At 34.7% G+C, this 8,462-nt stretch overlaps 2 pseudogenes; one reads left to right on the top strand and one right to left on the bottom strand.

The window, feature by feature from the left end:
• Positions 1 to 321: 321 nt before the first annotated feature.
• LOC145399537 (NADH-ubiquinone oxidoreductase chain 5 pseudogene) lies at positions 322 to 2,041 on the top strand (annotated as a pseudogene).
• Positions 2,042 to 3,124: 1,083 nt separating this feature from the next.
• Positions 3,125 to 4,147, bottom strand: LOC145399536 (ATP synthase subunit a pseudogene; annotated as a pseudogene).
• Between the last annotated feature and the right edge of the window lie 4,315 nt (positions 4,148 to 8,462).

Genomic DNA, 8,462 nt, shown 5'->3' with positions numbered 1-8,462 from the left:
AACTGCTCTAAGAATTAGATTACTATCTTTTTTCAGAGCAGCTTATACTTTTTATCTTTATTCGCTTAGACAGCCCGGTGTATTCTCCAGATCCCTCTACTCCTGTTGCTCTGGAAAAGTACGAGAATACTTAGTTTTAAGACTTCATTGAATTCCCTTAAATATCTTAATTCTAAAAAGGAACCTAATTATACCTAACATCTAATTAAACCTTTACCACCTTTATATATTTTAACTATATTACAACTCAGCTCGTTCGGGTAGTTTATTACTAAAACGTTAGTTTGTGGCGCTAAAAAAATAAAAATCTTATCCTAAACCATGATTTGAAAAATTTCAATACACCTAACAAGAATAGTTTTCCTAATATTTTTCTCTCTAATCTCATTATTCATATCCCTCCTATGCTTATTTGACAAAACATGCTATATTATTGAATGAGAAATTCTAAGAATCAACTCATCCTCTATTGTTGCAACATACATTTTCGACTGAATATCCTTAATATTCATGGGATTCGTTATATTTATTTCAGCAATAGTACTTTTTTATAGAGGAAGATATATAGAAGGAGACCCCAACATAAACCGATTTATATACTTAGTTCTAGCTTTCGTTTTATCGATAATCTTTTTGATTATCAGCCCTAATTTAATTAGAATTCTTTTAGGATGAGATGGCTTAGGATTAGTATCCTATGCACTAGTAATTTACTATCAAAACGAGAAATCCGCAAACGCCGGAATACTAACTGTTCTATCTAATCGAGTTGGAGACGTAGCAATTCTCCTAAGAATTGCCTTAATATTCATTGAAGGAGGCTGAAATTTCATCTTCCACGTATTTTACCTGGATGACAATTTCACGCTATTAATAAAAAGACTTATCATTATAGCAGCAATAACCAAAAGAGCTCATATCCCATTCTCCGCTTGACTGCCTGCTGCCATAGCAGCCCCAACACCAGTATCAGCTCTAGTTCACTCCTCAACCCTTGTTACAGCCGGAGTCTACCTCCTCATCCGATTTAGACCCGCACTATCAGAAACGACTTTACCAACCCTACTACTGTTCAGCTCTCTAACAATATTTATATCAGGTCTAGGAGCTAATTTCGAATATGACTTAAAAAAAATTATTGCCCTATCAACCCTTAGCCAACTAGGAGTAATATTAAGAATCCTAGCCCTAGGGTTTAAAGACCTCGCATTCTTCCATCTTCTTACTCATGCACTGTTCAAAGCTCTTTTATTCATATGCGCCGGAGCCATAATTCATAATGTAAAAGAATACCAAGATATTCGACTAATAGGAAGGCTAGTAACCTCTATGCCCCTAACCTGTATATGCATAAACCTAGCAAACCTAGCATTATGTGGAACTCCATTTCTAGCAGGATTCTACTCAAAAGATCTTATCTTAGAAATTGCTTTCATAAGATGAATCAATACTGTAATTTTATTTCTTTACATCTTCGCAACCATATTAACAGTATGTTACACTTTCCGCTTAATTTTTTATTCTATAACCGGAGAATTTAACTTAGCTAGGTTCAGAAACATTGACGACTCATCCTCCATTATAACTTCCCCCATACTAGCCCTTAGAAGAGGAGCAATCCTTAGAGGAGCATTATTATCTTGGTTAATCTTTCCAGAATCCTACATTATTTGTCTTTCTCCCCTTATAAAAAACCTGGTACTAACAGTCAGAATTCTCGGAGGACTAATAGGCTATCTACTCAATATCGTAAACGTAAACTTCAAATTAAACTCACTCAACCTTTACCCTCTAGTGGTATTTTCAGGTTCTATATGATTCCTACCGTTCCTATACACCTTCAACATCCAAATCTAGCCTTAGTCTAGACCAAAACTACTCCAAAATAATCGATAAGGGATGATCCGAAATCAGAGGAGGCCAAGGAATCTTCCAAACATTAATAAACTCGTCTAAACTACATCAGATAATTAGTGATAGAAACTTTAAATCCTTTATAAAAAATCTTCCTTATTTTAACCCTTATACTCTCATTCTTTAATATTTACTTTTATAATTTATTTGTAGAATATCGCGTTGAAGTTGCGAAAGAGATGAATCCATCTAAAAGTGATTAGCTTCTAAAAAAAATATTTTAACTATACAGCGAAAACGTATCGTGTTATACTTACACCACAGAAGCTCTTCTCTTGATAGGAAGGTAACTTCAATTCAATCATTAACAGTGATTAGCCTCTCCTTTGGCTTCTATCAAAATTAGAGACTACATAGTCAAAGCTTAGGCCGAAACTAAGTGCAAAACTTCGCTTTCTAATCTACTTACTTATTTTTTATCCACCTCATCAATAAATAAAAATGTAAAGGAACAATCAAACTACATCAACAAAATGCCAATATCATGCAGCAGCCTCAAAACCAAAATGGTGAGTAGGAGAAAAATGACACATATAAAGACGATACAAACATACCATCAAAAAAGTAGTACCAATAATCACGTGTAAACCATGGAAACCTGTAGCTACAAAAAAAAACAAGATCCAAAAACCGAGTCAGCAATAGTAAACGGAGCCTCAAAATACTCAAAAGCCTGAAGAGCCGTAAAATAAACACCTAAAAACACAGTAATGCCAAGACTCTGAAGAGCTTCATTATGATTAGACCCTATAATAGCGTGATGGGCCCAAGTCACTGTAGCTCCTGAAGACAAAAGAATAATAGGATTCAAAAGAGGAATTTGAAATGGATTAAACGGAACAATTCCCTTAGGCGGTCAAGTCATACCAATTTCCACAGCAGGAGCCAACCTCCTATGAAAAAAAAGCCCCAAAAAACGAAAAAAAGAAGAAAACTTCTGAGACAATAAATAAAATCATTCCTCACCGCAATCCAGCAACCACAACTCTAGTATGTAATCCTTGATAAGTCCTTTCACGTACTACATCTCGTCACCACTGAATTATAGTCAAAATAACAGCAACAAACCTCAAAACAAGAAGGTCCATATTAAACTGATGAAATCATTTAACTAATCCAGTAGTTAATATTATTGCTCTAATAGACCCAGTTAAAGGCCACGGTCTTATTTCTACCAAATGATAAGCATGATGTCAATGTGATGATGCCATTAGTTAATTTCTCTTGCAAACAAAGTTTTTAAAACGGCAAAAACATAAGATTGAAAAACTGCAACAGCAAATTCAAGCAAAAGAAGTAAAATCTGAGCAACAAATAAAAGAATAAAAAATAGGAAGTTAATGAAGGACCAGTCCCCCCCAGAAGAGTTAACAACAAATGACCAGCCATCATATTAGCCATCAACCGAACCGCCAAAGTTCCAGGCCGAATAATATTCCTAATACTCTCAATTAATACCATAAAAGGCATTAAAACTACAGGTGTTCCCTGAGGGACTAAATGAGCAAACATATGTTGAGTATGATTAAACCAACCATAAATCATAAAAGTTAATCAAAGAGGAAGAGCTAACCCTAAAGTCATAACTAAATGTCTAGATCTAGTAAAAAAATAGGGCAAGAGACCCAAGAAATTAATAAAAACAATGAACGAAAACAAAGAAACAAAAATAATAGTTCTGCTTTGTAATTTCGGCCCAAGAATATTTCTAAACTCTTGATGCAAGGCTATATTTAACTTATATCACACAACAGACCACCGAGAAGGAGAAACCCAATAAATATAAGGCAAAAATACCAACCCCCCAAAAGTAGAAAGTCAATTCAATTTCAACTCCATTAAACCAGAGGAAGGCTCAAAAATAGAAAATAACCTTGCTATCACTTTCAAATTTTTTCTACAATATCAATCTCCCCCGATCTTGATTCAATTTTTTTGGAACTCTAATATAATAATTCATTACAATGAAAACAATAAACGTAATTAAAAACATAATAACTAAATTCAGCCACAAAATAGGAGCCATCTGAGGGATCGGATGATATCCTCACAGGATAACTTAAGCCTGACAAACTTATGTTATTTTTTAACTAATCAACCAAACAATTATAATCATAAACGGAATTAAAAGTCCAAAAAAATTAACAAACATGCAATACGGCATAACCCACTTAAATCCCTGCTGATCCACAAAAGAAATTACCAACTTAGGAGTCCTAATGGTCAAAGACATAATTGATACTCGAAGATAAAAATACAAAGTTACAAGAGCAGACCCAAGAAGCACAACCAGCAAAATAAAATTACCTGCCCCTGCCAACTCTTGAATAACTAACCACTTAGGAACAAACCCAGTAAAAGGAGGAAGACCCCCTAACGACAACAAAGAGAAAAATACTAGCATCTTCACCTCAGCAGGAAAATTATAAGTCAAAAGATGATTAAAATGAAAAGCTTGCTTATAATGAAAAAGAACAACAATAGATAAAGAAATCACAGAATAAAACAAAAAATAAACACCCATAGCTACTTCTCTTACCAAAATAGAAGAAAGCATCCAACCAATATGGTTAATTGAAGAAAAAGCCAACACTTTACGCAAAGAGGTCTGATTAATACCCCCCACCGCACCTACAACAGCCGACAATATCATAGCCACAGAAAAATACACTTCCATCATCCTCACCCTAGCCAAATAACATAATAAAAACAAAGGAGCAATTTTTTGAACCCTCATCAAAATTATAGCCTGAGGTCAAAACAAACCACCCATAACTTGAGGAAACCAAAAATGGAAAGGAGCACCCCCTAACTTTAAAATTAAGGCACAAAATAAAATAACAGAAGCAACCCTAAAATAAATTAATATAAAAGAAGCTGAAAAAATAATTAAAGAAGAACCCAAACTTTGAATTAAAAAATACTTCAAAGCCGCCTCCGAAGAATACTGGTTACTTTTAGTAATCATTCAACTCCAACCCAACTCAAGCCCTAAATCACGAACAAGATGAAATAGAAAGCAAAGTTCCCGAAACTAAAGTAGAAAAAAAAAAACACATTAGGATAAGAAAAATAAATTCAAAAGAGAAAAATCCTTTAATTAACACAAATTAATTAACTACTTCTTTCCCAGGCATAGGTAATACCTAAATTACAAAGTTGACATTATCAGCGTCAACCTCACTAAGAACTATACAACTTTTAACCACTAAAAAGAGGGAATTATACCCATAAATGGGATATGAACCCATCAGCTTTATCTTAGCTTATCTTTTTAATTACCCACCAGAAGTAATCATACTATAACAGGTTTAAAAGACCTACACTTAAACTTCAGTCATCTGGTGAAATTTAACCTAAGCCTCATCAGAAGATGTAACTCATGACAAAAAGGACTTAACAGAAACTCTTTCTACTACAATAGGCATAAAACTATGATTAGCACCACAAATTTCCGAACACTGACCATAAAACAAACCGGGACGAGAAATTGAAAACCTAATCTGATTTAAACGACCAGGAATAGCATCAACTTTCACCCCTAAAGCAGGAACAGTTCAAGAATGAATAACATCAGCTGCCCTCACCAGCACCCGAATCTGAGTATTGAAAGGCGACACAGCTCGATTGTCAACATCCAAAAGCCGAAATCCAGCCTCCCCTAACTCCTCAGTAGGAACCATAAACGAATCAAACTCTAACTGAGAAAAATCTGAATACTTATAACTTCAATACCACTGATGCCCAATAGACTTTAAAGTTACACTTGGATTATTAACCTCATCCAACAAATAAAGATGTCGCAGCGAAGGTAAAGCAATAAAAATCAAAATCAAAGCAGGCAAAACAGTTCAAATCACCTCAATTGTCTGATTTTCTAACAAAAAGCGATTAATAAACCTATTAAAAAATAACCTAGCCATTATATATCCTACAAGAGTTGTAATAAGAATTAAAACTACTATCGCGTGATCATGAAAAAAAAATTAACTGCTCCATAAGAGGTGAAGCCCTGTCTTGCATTCCCATATACCCTCAAGTTGCCATTAATTAATTCTAAAGGAGAATAACATTCTCATTCATAGGTCCTAAACCTAGTGCATTAATCTGCCATTTTAGAAATTAGAAACTAGAGGAATTTCCATATACCTATGATCTGCAGGAGGATGAGCATGCTTTCACTCAATAGAGGTAGGGAAATACATTGAAAACACAACTACACGATAAGACACCATTCTCTCTCAAATAATAATAATAAATCCTAATACAGTCACTAAAGAAATCATAGACCCAAGTGATGATAGAACATTTCAAGCCGTATAAGCATCCGGATAATCAGAATACCTCCGAGGCATCCCATTCAACCCTAAGAAATGCTGAGGGAAAAAAGTAATATTAACTCCTAAAAACATAGTACAAAAATGAATCTTCAACCACTTAGGATTTAATGCCAACCCAGTAAACAAAGGATATCAATGCGCCAGTCCAGCAAAAATCCCAAAGACCGCACCCATATAAAGCACATAATGGAAATGCGCCACAACATAATAAGTATCATGTAAAATAATATCAATTGAAGAATTAGCTAACACAACCCCCGTTAATCCTCCTACCGTAAATAAAAAAATAAATCCTAATCCCCAACACATAGAAGGTCTATAGTTAATCTGCGTTCCATGAAGAGTTCCCAATCACCTAAAAATTTTAATTCCAGTAGGAACCGCAATAATCATTGTTGCTGACGTAAAATACGCTCGAGTATCTACATCCATTCCCACAGTAAACATATGGTGAGCCCACACTACGAAACCAAGAATCCCAATAGCTAATATAGCATAAATCATACCTAACTTTCCAAAGGCCTCTTTTTTTCCCAGACTCCTGACTAACAATATGCGAAATCATCCCAAACGCAGGTAAAATTAAAATATAGACCTCAGGATGTCCAAAAAATCAAAATAAATGCTGATAAAGAACTGGATCACCTCCTCCAGCTGGATTAAAGAAAGAAGTATTCAAATTACGATCTGTCAACAACATAGTAATCGCACCAGCTAAAACAGGCAAAGAAATTGAAAGAAAAATAGCCGTAATAAACACTGACCAAGCAAACAAAGGCATACGAGCCATCGTCATACCCCGCGGACGCATATTAATAACAGTAGTCATAAAATTAATAGCACCCAAAATAGAAGAAACCCCAGCCAAATGTAAAGAAAAAATTCCCAAATCAACAGATGGTCCAGCATGAGCAATAGCCGCAGATAAGGGAGGATATACAGTCCAACCTGTACCAACCCCACTCTCCACTATTCCTCTCATTAAAAGCAAAGTCAAAGAAGGAGGCAACAATCAAAACCTCAATTATTTATACGAGGAAATGCCATATCCGGTGCACCTAACATTAAAGGAACCAATCAATTCCCAAAACCACCAATTATAATAGGCATAACTATAAAGAAAATCATAATGAAAGCATGAGCAGTTACTACTACATTATAAATTTGATCATCCCCAATTAAGCTCCCTGGCTGACCCAATTCAGCCCGAATTACTAATCTTAAAGAAGTCCCGACTATTCCAGCCCAAGCCCTCAAGACAAAATATAAAGTTCCAATATCCTTATGATTTGTTGAGAAAAACCACCGTTGCATTAAAATCTCATAGTGGAATTGTTAAGACGTTAGATTGCAAATCTAAAAATGTGAGTATTCACTGAGATTTAACATATATGTTAGTGTATAAGCACAAGAAGTTTTGATCTTCTAAGATAAGGTGAAATTCCCTACCATATATTCAATCCAACTTAAGGTTTTAAGTTAAACTAAAAACCTTCAAAGCTTTCAATAAAAGTAAAAACCTTTTAAACCTTGCAAATTAATGAAAGAGCAATCGCTCACCTTTAGATTTACAGTCTAATATCTTCAAATTTCGGCCACTTCATTCTAAAATGGCAGATAAATGCCTAAGATTTAAGCTCTTATCATGGAAATTAGATTTCCTTTTAGAATACAAGTTTTTTTTTAGTATACACAGTATACATGACTTCCAATAATGAGGACTAGAAACTTCTAGAAAAAACAATGATCAGTCTATCGTTTATTACAATCCTAACTCTTTTAATTAGATGTGCTGTTATAATCCTAGCTTCCATTTTAGCCAAAAAAACAATTATAGACCGAGAAAAAAACTCACCATACTAATGCGGTTTTGACCCAAAAGGATCTGCCCGCTTACCATTCTCCCTACGATTCTTCTTAATTGCTGTTATCTTTCTAATTTTTGACGTAGAAATCACCCTAATCCTCCCAGTCGCTTACATCTTAGAAATGTCTAATGTCTACTCTTGAAGAATAGTAGGACTATTCTTCATTTTAATCCTCCTTCTAGGTCTTTGCTACGAATGAGCCCAAGGAGCGCTCGAATGAAGATAATCGACTAACTTTACTACAGGCTATAGTTTAATAATAATTTTTGATTTGCACTCAAAAGATGTCTCCCTAGACTAGCTTAACCACAGAGATTTAAGCCAGAAGAGAGGCTTCTAA

Source organism: Coenobita brevimanus, chromosome 49 (genome assembly GCF_032717465.1).
Source record: "Coenobita brevimanus isolate Jiangsu-jjx chromosome 49, ASM3271746v2, whole genome shotgun sequence".
NCBI classification, from domain to species: domain Eukaryota; kingdom Metazoa; phylum Arthropoda; class Malacostraca; order Decapoda; family Coenobitidae; genus Coenobita; species Coenobita brevimanus.
The sequence above is the reverse complement of the archived record's forward strand: the minus strand, read 5'-3'. Positions and strand labels throughout refer to the sequence as shown.